This window comes from Petaurus breviceps, unplaced genomic scaffold (genome assembly GCF_028583685.1).
Source record: "Petaurus breviceps papuanus isolate PSGF00001 unplaced genomic scaffold, PetGlider_PUasm1.0 90823, whole genome shotgun sequence".
Taxonomy (NCBI): Eukaryota; Metazoa; Chordata; class Mammalia; order Diprotodontia; family Petauridae; genus Petaurus; species Petaurus breviceps.
The window spans coordinates 22,097,452-22,124,059 of NW_027187352.1; the positions used below are offsets into that span (position 1 = coordinate 22,097,452).

Below are 26,608 nucleotides of genomic sequence, written 5' to 3' on the forward strand. Positions count from 1 at the left end.
ATCTATGAACCTTAAGAAACCTTCTAGACTTTATATGACAGAAGCATGGTAGGGGTCTGCTTAAGCCCTTCAGGCTCTAGATCTATGAACCTTAAGAAACCTTCTAGACTTTATATTACAGAAGCATAGTGGTGTTCTGCTTAAATAGAGGGAATTCCCATACAGGGCCTACAAAATTGATTCAGTTAGCCTTTTTTTTTTTTTCAGTAGTGTACTACTGTTCATGAAAATGTTGGACAATCCCAAATCCCATTTGGGATTTTCTTGTCAAAGATACTGGAGGGGTTTTGCCATTTCCTTCTCCAGCGCATTTTACAGAAGAGGGCCTGAAGCAGAGTTAAGTGACTTGGCCAGGGTCACACAGTTAGTAAGTGTCCTCAGACTCAGAAAGAGTCGTCTGACTCTAAACCTGGAGCTCTTTGATTGCACCATCCTGCTACCCTACTAGACTGATGCTGAAACTAAATTAAAGGGAGAAAGTAACCAAATAACACTTGTGTTGTTTGACCTTTCTAGAAAACAAAGAACAGAGCTAGTTTAGTGTTTGTCAAGGATTATAAAAATAACTACAAAAACGTTTCCCTAATAACTTTAAGTAAGCAGTAAATGTATCGTTAGCCTCCATTTTCTAGATGAGGAGACTAAAGCTACCTGACTTTCATGAGCTCATACAGATGAAAAATGCTTGAACTAGAATTCAGACTCTGGTCCCCGACTTCATTTTCTAATATGGGTCAGACTTTGAGTTCCCTTCCAGCTCTGAAGTTCTGCAATTCTGGTAGTAAGTCAAGTGCACTTTCCACCATCCACCATACTATCTCTGGTGTCAGAAACTGTATTCTTCTTACTGCAAGAAGTTTTCAAATATACCAGGGTTTTCTGAGGAATGAATGAGGAAGTTTTTCTCTTCAGTTTGCATCTGAAAAAAATACTCTGCAGTGTTCCCTTTCCTCACTCAGGGTGTTGCTCAATTCCTTAGTTCACATTAATATCAAGGACCTTACCCTTGAGTGCCCTTTCAGTGGAAGACAAGTAGCAGCCTTTATCAAGTAAACTAGGACCTCAGTTTTCTCTGAACAAAAGCTAGCTTGATATAAAATTATTCCCAATTGTCCATGTAATTTATTGTTGAAAACGCCTAGAAAAAAATGTGACTAACTTGAATTTCCCTAACACTCTTATTGGCACAGTAGGATCTGGAAATTTAAGTGAGTATACTCAAGGTGCTTTCCCAAGAATTACTTTTGACAGATGTTGAGGATTAAGTAAGAATTCTGTCTAAGTATATTTGGCAACTTGATCTGATGTATCATTGTGTTGAGCAATAGCAGGACCAACATTCCCCCTCCCCCCCATCATCTGTGTGACATTGTAATTTTTTTCTTTATTTCTTGTCATCTTATTTTATATTCCATCTTTTTCTCTTTATTTTTTTTTTACCAGAAAGGGAAAATATGCAAACGTACAAAGTGAATTCATCTTCTCTGTTTTCTAGACTTCCACCTGTTGACATCCTACTGGTTTTCTCATTTAGAAATAATTTCTTCTTTAGCCTATCTTAAAGCATTCTCATTTCCCCTGATGCATACATCACATCCTAGTTTCTTTATTTTTGTATGTATCCCTTCTTTATTTCTCTGATTGGACTTTAAGTTTCATGAAGATGGGAACTATGTTTGAGCAACTGTATTTATAGTCACAAGAATTGACTTCCAATCCCAGTTCTGACAATTATTAGCCCTAGAACATCAAGTAAGTCACTTAACTTTTATGGGTCTCACTTTTTGCCAATCCAGTCCAATCTAGCAAATATTTGTTAAGCATCTATTCTTGCCAGACACTGTGCTAGGCTTGGGGATACAATTGTAAAAAGAAAGACAGTATAAGGAACGTATAACTACTTAATACAAACAAACAACGACAGCTCCTGCCATCCAGAAACATATTCTAATGGAGGATGACAATACATAAAAGGGTGAAAGCAGAGGTGGGGAAGAATTAGTTGGTGGAATAGTCTGTAAAGTTGGGAACTGAGGTAGATTTGAGATGAGCATAGCTAGTTGTGACACTTAAATGGAGATTCCAAGGCTGATCAAAAAAGGAGGAGGCAGGAGAGGTAGAGCCAAGGTCAGAAGGAGAAAGGCACTGGGGTATGTCTTGAGAAGTGCAGTTATCCCTTCCACATTATGGGGTTAGAGTTGTAGTACCCCATGACCTGGAAAATCCCCACAAAATTTTTTGGCCCTCCCTTCATAGCAGAGAAGAAATCTGAATTATTATGGTATTAAGAGATAAAATATGTTGATATCATATAATACGCTACATATATTTTATGCATTTCTGAGCTTCTGAACTTTTCCTGTGTTTGTAGCTTCAGCAAAACTCTCCCCAAATTCCCATTTAATTTCTTATGCTGAGCTGGCAAGATGTTGAAACTGCCATGGGGAAAGTCGCTATGTGGAAGGGATAACTGTAGTTGGGGAAGTCATAGGCTGATCTAGGTTTTGAGTGAGCATGGCTGGTATGGATAGTTCTTCAAATGGAGGATCCAAAAGGACCTTCCCATTAGGATTGGTTGGAGGGTAGCACAATACAAAATGTGAATTTTTATTATTGTACTACTCAGTTGGAATATTGTGAGCAGAGCACTTTGGAAATCATAAAGTGCTATATAAATATCCTTTCATTTTCCCCCACCATCATCTAGAACAGTTCATTGCCCATATTAGTCATTTAATAAATGCTTATCTCAACTTGTTTAAATTGGAACTTTATATTTCTTCTCAAGCCTGCCTTTCCTCCAAACTTGCCTTTCTCTGTTAAGAACCTCCAAATTCTTCCAGTAACCTAGGTTTGCAAATTTGGAATCATCCTTGATCCTTTGCTAGCTGTCATCCTCCCACCACCATCAAATCCATTGCCAAGACTTATTAATTCTTCAACCTTTAAAACATATCTGAATCTATCCCATTCTCTCTATTCATGTAGCCACCACCGTAGTTCAGATCCTTGTGACCTCTCCCCAGGACTATTATAATAGCTTGCTAGTCTATCTCTTTGCTTCCAATTTTTCTCTTTACAATATACACAGCTGCCAAAATAATTTTTATACAGCAAAGGTTTGACCTTGTCAATTTCCTATTGAAGAATTATCAGTGGCTCCCTATTACCCCCAGGATAAAAGGCAAACTCTATAGCTTGGGATTTAAATTTCTTTTATGTTCTGATGGCAGAAAGTGAAGAGTAATCAAAAAGCCTCTTGGGGCAACTAGGTGGTTCAGTGCACAGAACACTGGCCCTGGAGTAAGGAGGACCTGAGTTTAAATCTAACCTCAGACACTTGCTAGCTATATGATCCTGGGCAAGTCACTTAACCCCCAATTATCTCCACATACACACACAAAAAGCCTCTTGATGAGGGAGGAGAGTATAAAACTGGCTTGAAGCTTAACATTAAGAAAACAACAACTAAGATCTTGGAAACTGGTTCCATCACTTCCTGTCAAATAGAAGGAGAAGAAATGGAAGCAGTCTTACATTTTATATTCTTGGGCTCAAAGATCACTACAGACAGTGACTGCAGCCATTAAATTAGAAGACTCTTGCTCCTTGGAAGGAAAGTAGACAGCATGCTAAAAATCAGAGACATCACCTTATTGATAAAGGTTCATATAGTCAAATCTATAGTTTTCCCAGTAGCAATGTATGGCTGTGAGAGATGGGCTGTAAGGAAACCTGAGCACTACAGAACTGATTCTGTTGAATTATGGTGTTGTAGAAGACTTTGGAGAGTCCCTTGGACAGCAAGGAGATCAAATCCGTCAATACTTAAAAAATGTAATTCAGTCTATTCGCTCAAAAGTCAAATAGTGAAGCTGAAGCTTAAATACTTTGACTACATGATGAGGAGACAGGATTCATTGGAAAAGAACTTGATGTTGGGAAATATTAAAGGCAAAAGGAAAAGGAGATAGCAGAAGATGAGATGGATACCTACTGTTATGGAAACAATGAATGTGAACTTAGACAGACTTTGAGCTATGATCCAAGGAGTCATAAAGAGTCAGACATAACTGAACGGCAACAACAACAGCGTCTTCTGCTTCCAGCCTACCTTTTCAGATTAATTTCATATTATTTCTCTTCACACACTCTATGTTTTTAGCCACATTGGCCTCATCGCTCACCCCTGAATTGGACATGCCACCTCCCTCCTACCCACTCTGTGCCTTTGCATAGCTTGAACTCCATGCATGAAATTATTCAGTCATCACCTCTGCCCTTCAGAATTCTTAGTTCCCTCTAAAGTTCAACTCACCACTTAAGAGAAATTTTTCCTCATTTCTCTAGTCATTAGTGCTCTCTCTTTCCCTTCTTAAATTGTCTTACAATTATCTATCTGCAAACATAGTTTATTTTCCTCCCAGTAGAATATAAAGTCCTAATTGTAAAAATTATTTTTTTCATTTTGTCTATGTAACCCTAATTTCTGATTTAGTGCCTAAATCATAATAAGCATGTAATAAATGTTTGCTGAATTTAATTGAATTTATTGAATTAATGGATGAATGTTGAATAAATTATGGACAAAACAAAAATAAAAACAGACTATACTATAAGGAGAGCAATTCCAGAACCAAAGCAGGTTAGAGTATGATTAATTATAGGGTAAAAACGTTCATCTTTTTATCAGGAATGAGCATATGACTATCAGCAGTGGAACAGGAGCATTTAAAACAGTTTCGCCTTCATAGTAGTTCCAAAGGTCTGTGTATTCTTCAGGGGCCACAAGTCATAAAAATATTTTTGCAGTTAATATGTGAACTTATATTATCATATAATCCAGGAATTGAAAGGGACCTCAGAGACTACATAATCCAACCTTTACCTGACCAAGAATTCCTCCTACAAGAGCCCTAATGAATGGTCAACCAGCCTTCAATTGAAGGCCTCTAGGGAAGGGAGCCTTCCAAGGTAGCCCCTTCCACTTTGGAGGCAATATCAACTATTAAGAAGTCATCAAGGAGAAATTTGTATCTCTCCAAATTTTTACTCTCCAAAGTCTTCAACAGCACCACAATTCATCAGCTTCAATTCTGTAGTGCTCAGATTTCCTCATAGCCGAACTCTCACAGTCATACATTGCTACTGGAAAAATCAAATCATATAGATTTGACTATACGAACCTTTATCAGCAAGGTTACAACTCTGCGTTTTAGCATGCTGTCCATTTTCCTTCCAAGGAAGAAGAGTCTTCTAATTTCATGGCTGCAGTCCCTGTCTCTCATGATCTTTGAGTCCATTGCTTTTATTTCTACACTCCAAGGCCAAGGAGAATACCTCTTCCATAAGAGTTCTTTAAAGCACTGAAGCATTCTCCCCCTACATTTCATCTCTAGGCTGTATACCCTATTTCCTTCAGTCAGCCAGCAGACAGCATGTTCTCAAGACCATTTTGCAAACAGACAACAAATTGGATTTCAATGTTGAACAGAAGAAGCAGTTTGGCTTGCTTCTGGGAAATTGTATGCTGCTTATAATGACCCTAAGTGCATCACCATGTCATGGATTAACACAATGTCCAAAAAAATTTAAATTGAGCATTATTGAAAGGGCAATGGAGAGGCACATGGTGGGTATGGATAGGCTACAGCATATTACCTATTAAAAAAGTTGTTACCAAAATAGAATAATATAGGAGAAATAGAGTAAACTATTTTATCTGAGAGATGCATGGATCCCAAAAGATGTATGCATGTTAATTAGAGTGAAGAGTGATAGTATGCAATAGCAAGACATCTAGATGGCAGATGCTCCCCATTTTGGGTGGATGACCAGTATCATCTTTGCCCACCTTGTAAGGATGCTGTGTGGGCTAAATGGGATAATGTAGTCAAAACTAATTTTTAAAAAAAAAGGGGGGGGGTGTTGGGAGGCCTCATAGATATGTTATCATTACTACTGTAGTCTGTTTCTTTTGCAACTATAGTAAAATCTACACTTGGCATAAAAGAAAAAAGTTGACCCTAGAGGTTCATTTGCAATGGTTTTGAAGTTGTAGAGGAAACTTCTTGTGGAGGTTTTATGGGACGATGCAGACAAGAGACAAACGGAATGGGAAAGTGTGGATGGATTGTGAGTTGTACTATTAGAAGAAATATCACCATGTCATTGAGATCATGGGTTCACTAGGGCTCCAAAAGATGTGCAAGATGCTTAGCTAAGAGCTAGAAGACACTAGATGGGGATGAGTAAGTCACAGTAACTGCCATCAAGGTAATTACAATCTAACAAAAGAAATGAGATATATACAGGTATACCCAGGATACACTTTCCTGACCAAAGACATTTCAAAATAACTTTGTTAATCCATTATGATAAAAAAAAAATTTCAGATGAAACATGGTTAGTATATTGCACTAAAATCTCACTATCAAATTACAAAACTGCTGTTACTTTGGGTGGCCAAACACCAATTGGTAGCAAGAGTAAGCTACTCCTCACCATTTCTCTTAGTTCTACCCTTTGGGCCAAACAGAGAAAATCCATTTTTTTAACCTGATAACCTGCCACATACTTGAAGACAACTGCTATGTTACCTAAGTATTATTTTATTTAAGCTGAATACCCCTAGTTCTTTAAGCCAATATTTATGTAGGATGGGGTCCAGATCCATCAACCCCCCTATTCACTTGCCTCTACCTTGTCTTTATACTTCTAAAAATAAATACAGTATTTCATATTTTTCTTGAATAAGGCCCTTTTGTCAATTTATGTGTCAGCCCTACTCATAAAAGTTTAGAAAAATCCTCATTTTTTTTAACTTTCCAGTTGCTTGGATTACAGATAAATGAGATTGTGCTGTACTCTGCCATGTTTTGTGGTCTTCATTGGCCTTCCTTGTAAAGAAAGTGTTTTTTGTTTTCCTTTTGTATATTTATAGCTATAGCCTATTTAATTCTCTGAGTTTATGTTATAACCTCAGACAGATGGCAAAAGTAGACTTTGTGCTAAGAAGACCTGTCTTCAAATTCTGTCTTAGATATTTAATAGCTGTGTGACCTTGGGAAAGTCATTTAATATCTCTTAGCCTCTGTTTCCTCATCTACAAAACAAGAATGAAAATAGCACCCACCTCCTAAGACTGTTGTGAGAATCAAATGATATGCCAAATGTAAAGTACTTTGCAAACCTGAAAATGCTATATAAATGCTGGCAATAATAACAATTGTTATCATCATCATCATCCAATAAAAGTATCTCAAAATTGAAAGAGCTCAGGGGTCATTTAGTCCCACCTGTATCTGATTAAGAATATTATGTACTTCATTTTTGATAAATAGTCATTCAGCATTGACTTGAAGGAAGCCTTCCCCTCCAGCTAATTCTGATACTGTGAACTTCACAATCATGCCCCAGCTACTTTCCCATTCTGGACCTTCCAACAGTGCCTGGGACCTTCTCACCATGGACAATCCCACTCCCATACTAAATCTCTTTTGCCACTGCTGATTTCCTTTTAGGGCCTCCATTTTGGGAACAAGTCCAAATCAGCCATGTGTCATTCCCTTCCTGGCTGTTCTTCTGCCAGTAAAAGAGAAACTTCTATCCCCTCAGGCTATTTTACTTTTGGGTAATTTTAACTGTTGGGCTAGTACAGTAGGTAGTACAGTAGATAGAGTCCTGGGCCTGTAGTCCAGAAGACTCATCTACCTGAGTTCCAATCTGGCCATAGACACTTACTAGCCGTGTGACCCTGGGCAAGTCATTTAACCCTGCTTGTTTCAGTTTCCTCTTAAGTAAAATGAACCGAAGAAGGAAATGGCAAATCACTCCAGTATCTTTGCCAAGAAAGCCCTCAAATGGGGTCACAAAGAGTCAGACATGACTGAAAATTGTTGAACAACAGCAACAAACAATTTTAATTGTTAGATGATTTTTTCCTTCACAATTTGTATAGATTTTCCTCATTGCAATGTCACTCAGATCTTTCCACTATAGCAAAATAGGTTAACTAATCCTTCTTCCAGGTGAAAACTCTTCAAATTCTTGAAGACAGCTATCATGTTCTACCCAAAATCTTTTCTCTGGGCTAACCTAACCATTTCCTTAAACTAGAGATGAGGTAGAGTAAACTTCTATTGACTCCAGTTAAATGTTCTGTCTGAGCATTTACACCTTAGAAATCAGCAAACACTACAAATCAGGGCTTGATTCATTATTCATTGGTTAGTTAAGCTTAAAGAAAGTGATGGAGAAAATGTTAGTACTGTGATTAAACTTAAAAGTATATGTAGGGGCGCCCAGGTAGCACAGCGAGTAAGAGCACTGGCCCCAGTGTTGGGATGACCTGGGATCGAATCTGGGCTCAGACACTTAGCATCCACCCAGAAATACCTGGCCATGTAACCTTGAGCAAGTTACTTAACCCCAATTGCTTAGGGGTGGCCAGGTGGCTCAGCGAGTAAGAGCACCAGCCCCAGTGTTAGGATGACCTGGGGATCAAATCCGGGCTCAGATACTTAGCACCACACCCAGAAATAACTGGCCGTGTAACCTTGAGCAAGTTATTTAACCCCAGTTGCTTAAGAAAAAGAAGTATATGTATGTTTTTTTTTTCAGAGATCTGGTTGCTTACCATTCACCAACACCACTGCCTTCAACCCATGCTAATATCACATGATCTCCAGACTTTTCAGTGTCCTGGTTACTAGTATTTTCTGGACACTAGTGAGCTCTTCAGTGTCCTTCCTAAAATATATGCCACCCCAAACCGAACTCAAGACTTCATACAGATGTACTCTGACCAAGAATAACATTCCTTCAACAAATTATGAATTCCATAAAAAACAGGGGCCATGTGTCATCTAAACTTTGTTTTTTTTCTTCATAGAACCGAGCACAGAGGTTTTTTGCACATGTTAAAGAAAAATATGAATATTATATTTTATTTTAAGCACAAGTTTTTGAGAAGCATTTAAATAATATAATTTAACATTATTCTGAATTTTAGCATTGTTCTGCTTGGAGAGAAACATCCAAACTGTCACAATCCTCCTCATGTTCTTAGATATCTCTTTCACATAAGACATTTTGAAGTAACATGTATAGGAATCTTGATTAAAATATATCTCATAATATAATAAAGCACAATTTTGAGTTAACTTCCTACCTCATCAAATGGAATAGTAGTCAATTAATCTTTCTAGAATTCCCCTGGAGATTCATCTCTGTTTAACAACTATCCTCAAGGTCTCTCCTGAGGTAATCAAAGGGACTGGTTCCCTCCTATCAATACCCTAATCCCTTCATAACTCTAGTCCCCAAAAGGGGAAGAGAAAAAGCAGTGATCTTAACTAGACAAGAGACATTTCTCATTATAAGTTTGGTTAGCATCTTTACTATATTTTACAAGGCCTTAGTTTTCATTATTGACCTTTCATACACTTCCTTAAAAGAGATTGTCTAAGAGAAGAAATTTTAGTGGAGTACAGTTTTTTTTAAAGCAATTGGGGTTAAGTAACTTGCTCAAGGTTACACAGCCAGTTATTTCTGGGTGTGGTGCTAAGTATCAGAGCCTGGATTTGATCCCAGGTCATCCCAACTCTGGGGCCGGTGCTGTGGAGTACAAATTTTGAGTATGTACTGATATACTTTCCTACTTTTCTGGAATTTTAGACCAGAAAAAATATTAATTTCTTAATATTTTCAGTTCTAGAAGTTTTTAATAATATTTGTACACCCAGAAGGCAAGTAATAAATTTGTACTCATATGGGTTTTCTGAAATTGAGCATTATGGCCTCTCATCTATAATTGTTATTTCACCTATTTATAAGACATAGTCTACATACACACAATATACAACATTCACATCCTACATCTTCTAATCAAAAAGTAAACCAGAATCTCATGTTCTGCCCAGAGTTCAGTCTAATATAACTCTTTAGAATGAGGATTCTTACTGTGTCGTGACTCAGTGCAGTGAGGTCTATGAGACCCTTTTCAGAATGTTTTAAAATTCATTAAAAAAAATACAAGTTACTACAAAGGAAAACAATTATATTGAAATACAGTTGTATATGTATAGATGTATATATCTATATATCTATCTCTCCCTCTGTGTCTCTCCCTCAATCTCTATCCCTATCCTTATCTCTATCACTATTTCTTGCTCCATTTCTATCTTGATCTCTATTATTATACTTATCTTCTTCTCCTTATCTAAATTTCATGAAACTCAGGTTAAGAATTTCTGCTTTAGCAGAAGATAAACTTCTCTTTTTGTAGCCATGATTCCAATTTGGTTCCAGGTTGGTTAGGTGGGTAGTTCTTTCAAATGTATTTTGATACATCTTGAAGAGATATATAAGCAGAGATCATTAAGAAATCTAGTTGTGGAATATCAGTAACATTTAACCAAATGGCCAACTTATATTGCAAAATACTTTTTTAAAAATATTCTCAAATAGTCAAAAAGTTATTAAGGTAGTATATTGGGAAAAGTGTTGGGCTGATAGACAGGAGACTTGGGTCCAATCCAGTAACTGACTATAATATTGGTGAAATCACTTTATTATATTATTATGGATTATTGTGATGATCCATTAAACTTCTACACCAAAACCTCATGATAGCATGGAAGTGGCATCGCTTATGTAGATGATACCAACAGATTGACTATTGTGACAGATCCAGTGAAGATCCACTGCACATCTGTTATATGAGACTGAACTTGGATGACTTTGGAGGAGCTCAGAAAAAATGACCACTACGTTAAATATTTTTACTTTGGCCACAGCAGGTCAGGAAGTACTATCTTTTGGAAAGGAAAGCCCAAGATCTGTGTCAGTGGAAGAAGTGCTCAGACTAATGAAATCACTAGCCTTCTGAAGATGAAATTAAAATTAATATAGGCCAAAGCAATATGTACCTTAGGGGTTTACCAAAACAAAACAAAACAAAATAAATTCTTCTCAATAGCTTTGTGAAGTACTTGGCCATCATTTATTAAAAGAGAGTAGTGATGACTTTCTTGCTAACTTCAAAGGGATGTTGTGAGATTTAAATGAGATCATTTTTATGCAGTAAGTGAGAAGAACATCTTTCCCCAAAGCACATCTCATAGAGTGCCAAGTTTCTACTCTGGAAACTTCTGAGGATACATGTGCTGGTCTTTGAAGGACTTGGTGGTTTGAGATAATGCAGGTATAATGGGAGACTGGCCAGTGAGTCCAGTTATTATGAGCTTGCACAGACATTTCACTCAGCTACTGCTGTCTGCACATGGACTTTGAAACTTGAGTAAAAGTTCTGTTACTGGTTCTGGTCTGTGAACCACTGCTTGAAAAGGAACCTCTTTGAAAGGCTGAATAGCCAGAAACCAGATTATTATCAAAAGGTGCTAGTTGACCAGAACCTGCTTCTTTTTGATGTGACTTCTTCCTTCCAGGTGACATTCTGATGAAAGATCAGAGATAATGCTATAATGGACAAGGCTGTGGACGCTTCTCATCTGAAAATAGCATGTGATCCATGAATATAGGTCTTTGTTCCTTGCCTTGGCATTTGTTCATTCTTTTTAGATGATGGAGAATGAAGATAGAGGTTTGGGAGTAGAGTCCAGGATGAGGTTTACAAATAGTGCTATATGCCCTTGAAAATTGACCTTCAGGACCCAGTCTACTAATGGTTGAGACAGATACACATCCATTAACAATGTCACAGATGTAAACTTGCTAGGACTACTGCCATGTATAAACTGCTTTAAATCAGAGTCTGCTCTCCCTAGTGACCATTGAGGCACAGAGCGAGTGTACCTCTCAGGTGCTGGGGGACATATTTGTACTTCTATTCTTGATACATCTTAGAAGGAAATATCCCTTTGTAAATGCTAATTGATATTACTTGGTTAAATGGAATTAGAATGTGAGGCATTGGTGACTATCAGTGGAGGAAACATAACAGAATGGGAAGTTATGCTGATAGAACTAGATAAATATGCTTTCCCCCAAGGGGGATCTGTAGTCATCCCTGATCTGGAAAAGTAAGACCAAAATCAAATGCCACAAAGCAAGCACTGGACAGTCCTTTGGTTCCCATTCTCTCCCTCTCCCTGATGGCTTGAAAAGGGGAGGGCAGAAACAAAACTGTCTCAAAGAAGATTGGCCACTGAATCAAGAAGAATTGCCCACTCGATAAAGTCTTTTTATTTTATTTTATTTATTTCCAATTCTGAATTTTCTTCTTACCCCTATTTCCTCCCCACTAGACTGAGAAGGAAAGAAATATAGTAATTATTATACATATGAAGTCATGTAATTTTTCACATGAGTCATGTGCCAGAAAAACAACAAAAATAAAATGAAAGAAAATATGTTTGTCTGTACTCACAGTCTACCAGTTCTCTCTCTGGAGGTAAATAGCATTTTTTATCATGAATCCTTTGGAATTACTGTAGATCATTTCATTGTTCAAAGTAGCTAAGTCTTTTACAATTATCATTGCAATGTTGCTGTTAACTATGTACAATATTCTCCTAATTCTGTTCATTTCACTTTGCATTAGCTCATGTAAGTCTTCCCAGGTTTTCTTGAAACCATTTGTTTCATCATTTCTTACAACGCAATAATACTTTATCATAGTTATATATCACAACTTGTTTAGCCATTTCCCATTTGATTGACATACACTCAGTTTCTACTTTTGCCCCTACAAAAATTGCTGCTATAAATATTTTTGCACATAAGGACATGTTTACCTTAGACCTTATGGGTTTGAGAAGTCAAGAACTTCTGGGTCCTTCAGTCAGAGCTGACAGGTAACAGGAAGCTTCTGCAATTACACTGTTCATAGAGAGGATAACCTTTGAAAGAAGCAGGTGCCCCAAGTCCTAGCTTAACTTGTTAGGATATACGGACTTGGAGAGATTTGTTTAGGTAGTACAGAGAAGGGAGAAGATAAAATGTATCTTCAATTGTCCCATAAATATATTCCATGTATTGCTATTTAGATATCAGCTTCCTAGGAAAGTATAATAGGAATTAGAAGTCATTGATGCTTAAAGTCATTGCTAATATGCACTTGTGAATCAATTGTTGTAAGCATTTTTTGAAGGAAATAACTGTCTTATACTCAATTTATATTGTAGATTGATTACTTCTCTATTTCCTTTGGGGGAGATCCCAGATAAGAGCCAAACAAACTTTAAATTATGTTCTCTAGGGTTGTTAAGTAGAGTCATAAAAAGGCAGAGAGTGCAGGAAAGGGTCTGACCCTTCTCTTTAGGGGCTGTGTGCCCCTAGTAGTGAGCCCTGTCCCTGTGCTGATAATAGATACTCCATTCACAAAAGCAGGCCTCAGTCTCTTCTGTATCTTAAGAAATAATTTCATGAACTGATATGGATACACACACACACACACACACACACCTTTAAGTGATCAAACATTTTTGTGATGATAAGTTTATGAACTATAGCAGAAATGAGATGAATTCCAGATATTTTCCTGGAAGCATATTGTCTGATTATTGTTGTTGTGTTGTTGTTGTTGACTAGGTAGAGTCCAGGAGTGCAGGGGGTGAAAATGATGTAGGTTTGAGGCCAAAAGTTTGCCAAAAGGAAATTTTATCTTTCATTTATTTATTCATTCATTCATTCATTTTACCTCTCTTTTTTATTTTTTAGTTTACACCATTCATTTCCACAATATTTCGAGTTACAAATTTTCTCCCCATCTTTCCCCTACTGACCACCCCAAAACAGCAATCTCACTGAATATCCCCTCCTCCAATCTTCTCTTTCCCATATTTTCCCCCATCCCCCCTCTGATTTTCCAATATGGCATGGTAAATCTCTGTGCCCCAGTACCTGTACATTTTATTTCCCAGTTACATGTAAAATAATAATAATAATATATTAAAACATTTGATTTTAAAACTTTGAATTCCTGATTCTTTTCCTTCCATCACCCACCCTTACTGGGAAGATAAGCAATTCAATATAGGTTGTACATGTGTAGCTATGCAAAACATTTCCATAGTGGATATTGTGAAAGACTGACTGTATTTCCCTCCATCCTATCCAACCCCCCACTAGTTCTGTTTTCCACTTTGATCCTGTCCCTTTTCAAAAGTGGGTGCTTCCAACTTCCCTCCCCCGCAGCCTGCCCTCCCTTCCATCATCCCCCTCTGATCCCCTTCCCCCCTACTCTCCTGCAGGGTGAGATACCCTATTTAGTGTGTATATCACTCCCTTCCTAAGCCAAATTCAGTGAGAATAAGGTAGACTCATTCCCTTTTGCCTTCCTGTTCTTCCCCTTCATTGTAACCATTTTCCCTTGCCTTTTTAATATGAGATAGTTTACTCCATTCTGTCTCTCCCCATCTCCTCCCATTATATTCCTGTCTCACCTCTTAATTTCACCTTTTAAGTATCATCCCTTCCTATTAAATTGGTCCTGTGCCCTCTGTCTATGTATACCTGATAGTACACATATATATACACATACTCACATATGTATTCATATGCCCATATACCCTCCTATATTGACATATACATGTGTATATATATGTATATATATGTATATGCATTTCTATTCTCTTCAACTATTCTCACACTGAGAAAAGTTTCATAAGTTACAATGATCATTTTTTTCCATGTAGGAATGTAAGTAGTCCAACTTTGATAAGTTCCTTATGGTTTCTTTTCCCTGTTTACCTTCTCATGCTTCTCTTCCTTCTTGTATCTGAATGGCAAATTTTCTATTCAACTCTGGGTTTTTCATCAAGAATGCTTGAAAGTTCTCTATTACATTGAATTACCATATTTTCCCCTGAAACATGATACTCAGTTTTGCTGAGTAGGTGATTCTTGGTTTTAATCCCAGCTCCTTTGACCTCAGGAATATTATGTTCTAAGCCCTTTTATCCCTCAGTGTAGAAGCTGCCAGATCCTGTATTATCCTGATTGTGTTAATACAATATTCAAATTGTTTCTTCCTGGCTGCTTGTAATATTTTCTCCTTGATCTGGGAACTCTGGAACCTGGCTGTAATATTTCTAGGAGTTTTCTTTCTGGGATCTTTTTCAGGAGGTGATCGGTAGACTCTTTCAATCTCTATTTTGCCCTCTGTTTCCAAAACACCGGGGCAATTTTCCTTGAGAATTTCTTGAAGGATGATATCCAGGTTCTTTTTTTGATCATGGCTTTCAGGTAGTCCTGAATTTTTAAATGATCTCTCCTGGATCTATTTTCCAGGTCAGTGGTTTTTCCAATGAGATATTTCACATTGCCTTCTATTTTTTCATTTGTTTGGATCTGTTTAATAGTATGTTGATTTCTCATAACTTCACTAGCTTCCATTTGCTCCAATCTAATTCTGAAGGAATGATTCTCTTCAGTGAGTTTTTGAGATTCTTTTTCGATCTGGCAAATTTTGTCTTTTTAAGGCATTCTTCTCCTCATTTCCTTTTTGAGCCTCTTTTGCCATCTGAGTTAGTCTATTTTTTAAGGTGTTATTTTCCTTAGGTTATTGACTCACTTTTCATGATTTTCTTGCATCATTTTCATTTCTCTTCCCAGTTTTTCCTCCACTCCTCTTATTTGGTTTTCAAAATCCTTCTTAAGTTCCTCTATGGCCTATGACTAGCTCGTATTTTTCTTGGAAGCTTTTGGTGCAGGAGTTCTGACTTTACTGTCTTCCTCCTGATCCATGCTTTGATCCTTTTTGTCCCCAAAATAGGAATCTAATATCAGATTGGTCTGCTTGCTTTGCTTCCTTTGCTTGATCATGTTGCCATTAAATTAGTTGACTTTTGAGCTTTTTGGCACAGTAGAACTCTGCTACCAGGAAGTGAAGCTTTGTTCCAAATCACTGGGGTTTTCTCAGTTGCCAGAGCTATTAGTTGGGTGCCCTCTCTGAAGCCCCCACACGCTCTGGCAACCTGGTCACGCACCCCAAGACCTCTACCATAGACAGTGATCCAGATCCAAGAAGGTTAAAGCAAGAGTGATTACCCCTCAAATTGGTTTCTTGGGCCCCCTACAATCTTCAGGCCTGGAGCTCTAAAGCAGCCACGTGGTGGCAGCTGCATGACCACAGCGCCTCAACTGCTTCTCCCTCCAGGGGCTAAAGGCTGGACTGCATTCCCAGACCCCCCTGTTCACAAAGTCCACACTGCACTGACCTCTCACTTTGTCCTTAACATCTATGGGTTGAAAATTCTGGAAACTACCACAGCTACTGGTGATCTGAAGTCCCTCCAGCTGGAGGCTGGTTGTGGCCGCCCTGAAGCTAAAACTGCAGGCTCATGTGGGGTTGGGCTGGGCTGCCAGTGCACTGCACTTGCCCCTTCCTGCTGGCCTGCCTGCTGTCTTCAGTGGGAGGTTAGCTTCTCTCTCTAGTTTTTGTAATAGTAATGTAATTTTGGATTTGAAGATCCCTTTGTGTTGGCAATTCCTGTTTCCTGTTACTCAGTAACAGGAAAGGGTTGGCTGAAGGAAATAGCTAATGCTGTGTATATAAGAAAAGCCCCAGACAGGCACAGTCAGAACTTCCTTGAGACTGAGATCTGGTGGCAGAACAGCTACAGAAGAATGGAGAACTGAGTCCTGAGAACTTGTGGTGGTGGTGGAGCTTCTGAACAGGATCCCAGGAGCCAGGAGGCCAGAGCCAGGAGCCCAGGTAACTGAAGCATGACTGGGATGCTGAGACTTTGTTTGTTTGCAGCTTGGTTGAGCCTTGAATTCCCTGGAGCAGAAATGGTGAAGGAGCTGACATGGACCAGACCCTGTGAACGCCATTGTGGAGCAGGACCTGCCCAAAGAGCTGGTCAAGGAACTGGGAGCTGTCTGCCAGTGAACCCAGGTGACAGTCTGGTGAATCCTGGTAGAATCTGGGACCATGGAATGGGATCCAGGGAATCTGAGAACCAGCCCCAAGTCAAGATGAAAAGACCCCTCCTTTTGTACTGAGTAATTATGGAATTCTAGTTTACTAGTGACCTAAGGGGTGGAGGGTTTTGTGTATGATACTTTGTAAGACTTTGCTGAATAAGTAACTGATTGTACTTTGAGTACTTTGAGATATTGTTACTGATAAGTGACTGATTAAGTTAATCAAGACTTTGCCCCATGAATGGAAGACTTTGGCTGTTGTATTTTGAGACTATTGATAAGTGACTGATTGAGTTAATTAAGACTTTGCCCAAAGAGTGGAAGACTTTGACTATTGTACTTTGAGACTACTGATAAGTGACTGATTGAGTTAACTTAAGAGTGACTATTTTACTTTGAGACTATGTTGTGAATATTACATTGTGATTTTCTGTGATAAGCTGTAATATTGTGAATGCTGTACCTTGATTTCCTTTGGATGTTTTGCTTTGATTTGTTATGGAATAGAGTGATCACTGTACCGAGTAATCAGAACCTTAAAAGCTATTCACAGTAGCATTCTTCTGGAAAGCTGCTTGTGCATGGCATTACACTTCTGTAGCTCCAAAATTTTTTTAGGGTCATTTTTTTTTTATATGAATTGGAGGAAGTTGTAGTGGAAGTCTTCGAGGAAGTCCTGTTTCTACTCCGCCATCTTGACTCCACCCCTCGTTTCAGGGGAAATTTTATCTTTAATTCAAGTGGTCTGATACTGTACCATATACATTTTCCCTTCCATCATTAACTTCAATACCTTTGTACAGATTTACAAGAATAGTGTTTGAAGAATGAAAGGTCAGTATGAACTTTTCCTTATTTACAGATGAGGAAACAGAGGTCTAGAGAGACCCAGTGACTTGTCAAAGGTTTAACTAGCAGTAAATCACTAGGATCAGGATCTGAACCAAAGTCCTGTGCCTGCCTCTGTGTCTAAAGACATTGAGTGACAAACCAACACTAGATGGTGATAAGCCTCTCCCAACTTTGCTTGGTTCTCAGACAATACCTACAAAATGTTATGAATGTCTTAGTAGATTATATTCAGTAAAATCTATCATTTTAAAAATCTTGGTTCTCTTAAGCATGTTTCACGATGACAATTTTATTTTTTCCTATGATAATGAGTTCTGATGTTGTTCACTGAAGCCATCATGCTGGGAAATTGTTGAATACATGTTTAGAATCTTTAAGAAACATTCCAGTAAGCTGGGGGCTTCTGCATAGCAAATATAACTTAGGAGAAAAGAAAACCTCTGGGAAAACATCAAGCACCATGAGCTGATGTAATTCATTACCCATCCTAGTAGGATCAACTATTAGGATTTACTGAACTCTTAAGAGTTTTCTTCCTATTCTTTTGGTTTTCTGTGACTCACTGGAGCCAACAATGAACAAGTGAGATCTGGCTGCTTAGTTAAAGATATGTGGATTCATCATCTCTTTGAAACATGGATCTGTAGTACACAGCTTCAGGAACCACTGCACAAAGAGGTAAAAACAAATTTTATGTGAAGTCTAAAAGGTGACCAAGGAGATAAGTGTTGATAAGTGATGATAAATCCCTGGATAGGAGAATGGTCTAATGATCTGGGTAACTCACTTCTTTACTCTTTACCTTAGTTTCCTTATATTACAAATGAGAATAAGTGGGATCAGATGATTTCCAAGGTCCTGCTTTTCACAATCGCATGATGTGGCATTTGAGTTGTTAAGATTTAAAGTACAAGCACGCACTTCTCTCCTGACTCTGCTCTTAACTCTCTAGTCTTCTCTACCTTTTCCCAGATGCCTTCACACTCTGGAAGTTCCCACCTCTCCTTTAGCCTCCTCCCCCAAATGGTGGGTTTCTTCTCACAACCTCCATTTGGAGAAGTGCAATTACAACTATGCCCACTCCTCATTCAGTTGTTTCTGACTCTCCACACTATTACATCTTGCCCCTTCTCTCCTCCCATTCCTCAGTTTTCCACTCCCTTTTATGTGTTGTGTTGCTTCTTGCAGATGGAGACTATCTTTTTGTTTGCATTTATATTTCCAGTGCTTAGTACAGTGACTTCCGTATAGTAAGTATTGAATAAATGCTTTCTCTGTCTAGCTACTATCCATCAGTCATCTATATCTATTTATCTATCCTTACCAAAGCTTCATCATGATAAGAAAGTGATCCTTTGTCCTATGCTGCTGATGGGTCAACTATGGTTTTACCAAACTGGAAAGATTTTAATTAGGCATCCAGTGATATATGATGTGGCTCTATGCCTGCTGAGTTTGTAAAAGCTCATCAATAATTGATCAGCTGTTTGACTACAACAATTGATTGCAAACAACTAATGTGTTTGACTACAGCAATTGTAGTAGACAACTACTCAATTATAAAAGGTATGAGATCTGTATTGGTACAAGGAGTATGTGTGTCAGTGAAGTCATGGACCTTAGAAGAATTAAAAATATAGCTAATAGTGCAATTTCCCAAGAGATGGAAGCACATTTCAGGCATAGAAGCAGCACAAAAAGGTTAGAGTACACAGGACACTTTTTTGGAGGTGAGAAGGAGGGTAGAAAGTAATCAAGTTTGCCTAGAACTTAAAGAAAATAGAAGGGATAACAAGAAGCAAAGATAGAAAGGAAGGGGGGACTCCAAATTCCAAAAGTCATGAATGCCAAGGAAAAAGACATTCAGTCCCTCTATTTTAACACCTTGCGGTAGATTACTGCAATGAAATTGGTTTCTGTTTCTTCATGGCTGTAAATTGCCATAAAATGTTTTGCAGCTTGCCATGTTTTTATTAAAGGCTAAATATAATTTTGTTTTGGAGATGGCTTCAAAGTTAAGCAATTGGAAACATTTGCCCAAAATGCACAGACCTCAAAAGGACCTCTCCACCTCTCCGGAGTAGTGCATGTTTCACAATACTTTGTTTTATAGTAGTTATGCAAGTTTATTCACCACTCAAGTGTATCCTAGACTCTTAAGGGGATGTATGGAAAGGGGTAGTGGGGTCCAATGGTTTGGGCCAAGAAGTTGCCACAAGGAGGTGGACTGGCAAGAAGAGTAGGTGGGTGTGTTTCTAGAAACGGTGGCTTGGAGCACCTGTGGGCAGAGCCATAGACATTGCCACACCACAAGGGATACCAGATAATACCAGCTGTATGCACTTAACCTTTTAGCTGTGCCTTTAGGCCCCTTCCTTTCCTTTCTGAGGTGACCAAGGAGATAAATGTTGGTAAGTGATGATAAATCCCTGGATAGGACCATGGTCTAATGATCTGGGTAAATCACTTCTTCACTCTGTTCCTTAGTTTACTTATATTCCAAATGAGAATGAGTGGGATCAGATGATGTCCAAGGTCCTGCTTAGCTTGGATTCTTTAATATTCTTTTCTCAGAGTCCTTGGTTCTCAATCTAACTCTCTTTATACAAGGCAGGCTCTTTATTTTTTTTAGACAGCTAGATGGGACAGTGGATAAAGCACTGAACCTGAAATCAAGAAGACCTGAGCTCAAATCTAGTCTCAACACATGCTAACTGTGGCACCCTGAGCAAGTCACTTCACCTTTCTCTGCCCCAGTGTTGTGTTCTATAAAATGGGGATAATAGCACCTACCTCCCAGAGTTGTTGTGAGGACAAAATGCATTAGTTATAAAAATACTTTGCAGACTTTTGCTGTTGTTCAAACTTGTAATCTGTTGTTGATGTCTGACTGTGACCCCATTTCTTTTTCCAGTTAATTTTGCAGATGAGGGAACTGAAGCAAACATATCCTGTAACTTTCCCATTGTCACATAACTAATAAGTGTCTGTCGCCAGGTCTAGCACTCTATGAATTGTGCCACCTTCCTGTCCTCTGCCTGACACTTAAGTATTTATTAAGTACTTAATACGTGTTTGTTGTCTTACTGATTAAGAATAGGTATTGTTGTCCTTCAGCCATTTTTCAGTTATGTCCAGCTCTTTGTGACTCCATTTGGAGTTTTCTTAGCGAGGATATTGGAATGACTTGCCATTTCCTTCTCCAGCTCATTTTATAGATGAAGAACTGAGGCAAACAGTATCAAGTGACTTGCCCAGGGTTATACAGCCAGTAAGTTCTGAGATTGGATTTGAACTCAGGTCTTCCTGACTCCATGCCTGGCCCTCTTATCTACTGCCACTTAGCTGTGCCCTAGCTGCTCTCTTTTATAAGACAGTCCAAAGGGTAATAATGATTGACAAGAATCCATCAGTCTGAAGCACACTCAACCAGTCACCTTGGTGGTAGCTCCAGGGCTCTGAAATTCTATTAGTAGCTCTCTGTATCTTCTCAGTGATTCTCTATGTCCAATGAGCAAAACCCTCCAGACAATGACTAACATCATATAATTTCATCAAGTTGATGGTGTAGCTCATCAAATTAATTTTTTTCTGAATCAATTCTTTTTAAAAAGGGCTTCTTAACCTGGGGTCCATAGACAAATAAGGGATCTGCAAGTAGATTTCAGGGGATCCATGAACTTGGCTGGAAAAATGTACCTTTATTTTCACAATAATTGATTTTCATTGTAATTGCATGCATTTTATTTTATTCATTTAAAAACATTGTTCTGAGAAAGATTCCATAGACTTTATCAGACTATCAAAGGAATCTATCACACACACAAAAACATTGTTATAATTAGGGGTGGCTAGGTGGTGCAGTGAATAGAGCACTGGCCCTGGAGTCAGGAGGACCTGAGTTCAAATATGACCTCAGACATTTAACACTTAACTAGCTGTGTGACCTTGGGCAAGTCACTTAACTCCAATTGCCCTCCAAAAAAAAACAAAAAAAATTGTTAATTAATTATAGTTTTAGCATTTGTATAGTGCTTTAAGGTTTACAAGGGGAACAGCTAGGTGGCACAGTGGATAGAGCACCCACAACTGACAACCTGTGTCAGTCACTGTGCTAAGTGCAGGAGACACAGAGAAAGGCAAAAACACAATCCTTGCTTTCAAGGAGCTTGCATTCTAATGGAGGAGATAGAATTTATATCACTGTGTACTCTACCTTTGTGTCTTTAACTGATTTTTAATTTCCTCTCTTTAGAAGGTAGATCAGTTGACATACCAGGCCTGCCCTTGAGGGGATGGAAACTTATAATTTAATACTCTCTTCAGAGGAACCAGAAATGACTGCATTGTGAACAGAAGTACATGTATTCTTCCATAGCTTTTTGAGCACATCAGAGACTAGATAGTTCCTGAGAGTGGATTATCCCCGTCAAAAAGATGATAGAAGCCAGGGCATTGAATTCTTGTGGAAGAATGTGGCAGAAGAAGACATATGCTAACCTTTTTGACCTGAGAGGGTAGCCTGTAGAAAACGTCTTTGGATCAAACTGTCTTTATAGAGGGAGAATGATCCTGGACTCTAGCCTTCTTGACAGAAACATGAGATTTCCTGGGAAATGTCAGCCTTTGGAGTTAATCTTGTGGTTTCCTAAATTGGGGAATTGGGAATTCATACTTTCCAAAGAAAGAGGCGGCCTACACAGGAAAGGGGAGGGGTACAGGGAATAGATCTGGACCTTCCCTAGATATCACAATGAGCTATACAGACAGTACAGGTCTGATGGCAAGGGAAAATTGAACTCCATGTTCAGTTACCTTCCAAGGAGAGGTTATAGGCTCTTCTTATGCCTTGTGTGTTTTCTATACATTTATGGGCTCAAGTGAGTCCTTTGAGGAGTGAATGTGTTTTCTGCATCTGGGTTTTGCTCCTGTGAGGCTTTGCATCTTCAGCTTTTTCTATGGAGTAGAACAATGGCTATTTTCTGCTCATACACCTCTCTAACTTGAATACCTGTATGAGAGCTGGGAACCCATTTATCCACATTTGAGAAAACTTACCTTGGGGCAATATCCAAATTTTTAGCAGATTTTCCTTGAGTAACCTTTGGGTAGGGACATAACAAACTGTAACAGCAATGCTACTTGCAGCTGCTGTGAAGGTGTAAGACCAATAATGCCAGCACATAGGAGAGCTGCTGGCACAGGTTCTTTGATCTGCTTTTCTAAAGGGGTCAACAATCTTACTTTAATCAAACATATATATCATTTACTTAGTTCAGGGGGCAAAGTCACCAGACATAACTTCAGAGAAAATACAAACAGAAATTACAAGCAGAAATAATAGCATAAAGATGAACAGACAGGGCTTCTAAACCATCTGACCAATTAATACATACAACACAGATCAATAGACAGATCCCACTGCCTGACCATTACATATATACACAGTTACCAGTGAGAGAAGCACCATCATCTGGGTTTTCAAAGCAGGGAGGGCTCCTTAACAGAAACCCAGAATCTCGTCTGGCTATATCACATGAACATTCTTCCCATGAGTAAGCTCCAAAGCAAAATGCTAACCTCAGAGTATTTATAGATTTCTTCAGGGTCAGAGGGCATCAAGACCCACTGCATAATTACAAAGTAACAAAAGGTGTGGGTCTTTCTGAAAAACATGCTTCCTCTAATTAAGCTTCTCTACTAATGCCTATTAATGGTCAGGGAAGATCTGCAACTCCCATTAACATTACACAAGCCAAAGAGAAACTGACCGTTTGGGGTCAGATCCTAGTATTGGACCCATGTGAATCTAGTGTCACTGGGGAAGGGTTTCTATGGTTTCTACTTGAAAGCTAGGTATCCTGGAGTAAGTGACTTGAAGCCTTTAGGTTTCATTTTCTTCTTCTGTAAGATTAGGAGAATAGATTAGATAACCTTTAAGATCCCTTCCAACTCTAAATCCTATGTTGCCCTGGGCTTTACTTGGTTTGGCTCATTCTTTTTGGAGGACTGGAAAAGAGTGCTTGCCAGAGCAGGCAGAAGGATATAGTTAAGCTGGTAAATTTAGATCTTACTTTAGGAGATGATCCAGAAATGTTTTCCCAAGTCTTCCACACATTAGGCAGATCATAAAAGCCTTATTTTTCTCAAATGAGGACAACCAACCTCTATTTTCTGAGAGTTTGGTAGACCTAACCGAATAAGCTGCCAGGGTTTATGCTTAGTAAATGCTCACATCAGCATTTCCCGAGAAAGGGCCACAAAGACTTGGGCAAACACAGATAGGAGAGTAATCAAAGTTCACTAATCTTGAAATTAAAAAAAAAATTATATACCCAGGAAGTCAGCTGATTCTCCCCCCTCCTTTCTCCTGTTATGTATTTCTCAACCAGTTTAGAATTTATACCCCTCCCCCCAACACCATCCCCTCATCTACCTGCCCCCACACTCCACTTTCTGCATCATAATTCTTTGATGACTTGTCTTCTATGATTTTCCAAAGAATTCTGCTATAATACTGGAACTTCAGCCCTCACTTGGAATCAGGAGATTTAATTTTTTTATGCTAGTTCTGCCAATGATGGTTATGTGACTGTACAAATTACTTACTTCTTTGGGCTCTCTAATCTGTAAAATGAAGTCAGTGGGATTAGACAATCTCTTCTGGCTTTTGTAGTTCTGATATTTTATGATTCTTTTCTTTTTTTCCCCCATGTATTCAGAGTTCTCTCTAAAATGATTGTAAGGATAGTCTTAGTTCTAGAGTGAATTGTAAATAAAGTCAATAGAATTTGTGTTTCTGCCCTTTGGTTTATTTTTTCTGACTACTTTTTCCCTGGTCAGTTGGAGATGCATAACTCCACCTTTATTAACAGATTGTAACATAAAATGGAGATTTTCTAGAAATGAAAACTTAATCTGAAGTTGTATGAAAGACATGAAAACTTCTCAGACTATACCCTAAAATGGAGATAGCACTCTAAACTCAAGGTTAGGCTTCAGATACAGCTAGGCCTAAGGTTTTTTTTGTTTTGTTTTTTGCAAACTTACCCTTCCCCTGCTTTCACCCACTACCAAATAAGGTACCAAATTCTTTCATGGGTTTTCTTGGCTGAAGATTGTTTCCTTGCTCCTTATATCTGGGTAGCTTCCCAAGCTGGATTGTGAAGCCCAGCTCTCAACCAGTGAGGGCAAGGTCAATGGAAGGGTTGCTTGTGTTAAGCTAACTAACCGAATTTTTACTTTCTGTAGCCAGCCTCCCTCCACTGGTTTGTCCTGGTGAAGGTGAAGCTCCCTTTCTTGCAAGAATTGAATAAAACCTTTCTGTTCCTATCTAGAAAAACCTCTGAGTTTTTATTACATTTTTGGATAGGGTTTTGCATCCCACACAAAGTGAATTTCTAGTGATGTAAATAAAACAGGCCTTTTGGAGTTGCTAGGTGGCCTCCCTTAGACTTTTTTTTTTCCTATTTTTTGCATGAGAGCGCGCGCACACATAGACACACACACACACACACACATATGACTTGCTCTGTGCATGCTCAAATTTCCTAGCATGGAGACACCTGCTTCTATGCCTTGTTACCATGTGGGTGGGAATGACTTCCTTCAATTGGTACATAGCTGGAACAGGCCACAAATCTAAAACTGAGAGAACTGGCCGGTCTTGGCCTTTTTCGGGAGCAGCAGCATCCTCCCAATCCCTCAGGTTTACAACCTTAGAGTTGTCCTGCTTTCCTCAGTCTCTCACCACTCCCATTCACGCTATTTCCAAAGGTTGTTCTTTTCACCTTTGCAGCATCTCTCAAACAAGCCTCTTTCTCTCCTTAATCACCTCAGCGTCTGCCTGCCTCAAGTCTCTTTTCTGTTGAGGTTTATGGGTGCTTGGCACCCCAAAACACTGTCGTGTCAGGTCCTTCCTGAATGAATTCGACCCAAGTCTTCTTTTCAGCCAAAGTAAAACAAAGTTTATTAAAGATTGGCCATATTGAGTAGAGAATTCTTAAGGAGCCTGAACATTAGTGTAGTTAATGCCTGGGGGCCAGATTGAACCTTCAGCCTTTGTAATGCTAATGTAAGCAGGCTAGATAGAATCTGAGCATTTTCAGGGAAAAAAAAATGATCTTATATACTGGAGGACTGGGGGAAGAATCCAGGGGTGGCCTGGTAGTCTGGGGGTTCCAGGGATGGTCCTGTTGTGAGTGGTCAGTAACCCGGGTTGACTAGAGGTAGGATCTTGATTGGAATGACCAGTACCCTGGGGTGACTAAAGATCAAATCTAGGGACAATCCAGATGGGAATGACCAGTAGCCAGGAGAATGGAATTTAGGATGGGGAGTAGCTGAGAGATAATGAAAGGCTTATGGTCTTAAGGGAACACCAGATCCAGTGGGGAAATTCAAGGAGATTTCAAGGTGCAGTTTTCCAGGACCTTTAGACAAATAGGACCTAAACTCTTTTGGGGGTAAGGGATAAAGGTCTCGGCTTGGGGGCCGTGCCCCATCAATCCCACTCCAATTCATCTTCCATTCAGCCCCCAGACCGATTTTCCTAAAGCTCACCGTTCAAAGTTCACATCACCCCTCTACTCAATAAACTCTAGCTGCTTCCATTTGTCACCAGGAGCAAATACAAAACGCCCTGTTTGGCATTCAAAAACCATATAGGACTGAAGCTCCTCCTACCCTTCCAGCCTTCTTACACCTTACCTTCCCAACATACACTCTTTGATCCAGCGTAACTCTCCTCCAAGTCATTCCAAGAATATGACTCTCGATCTCTCTGTCCCAGAAATTTTCTCCGGCTATCCCCCGTGCCTAGAATGTTCTCGCTCCTTAACCCCACCTACTGACACTGATCCCA

The 26,608-nt window shown here is 38.9% G+C and overlaps 1 protein-coding gene and 1 long non-coding RNA gene across 2 annotated transcripts in view; one reads left to right on the forward strand and one right to left on the reverse strand.

Annotated features, from left to right (window-relative positions):
- The window catches only part of LOC138148353 (uncharacterized), a 26,548-nt gene extending 1,461 nt beyond the window's left edge, over positions 1-25,087 (forward strand). The window contains exon 2 of the long non-coding RNA XR_011165037.1: positions 16,727-25,087. This is a non-coding gene — a long non-coding RNA (uncharacterized lncRNA). The remainder of the gene's footprint in view (positions 1-16,726) is intronic.
- Positions 1-26,608, reverse strand: part of CTSC (cathepsin C) — a 174,539-nt gene that overhangs the window by 57,617 nt on the left and 90,314 nt on the right. The window lies entirely within an intron of this gene.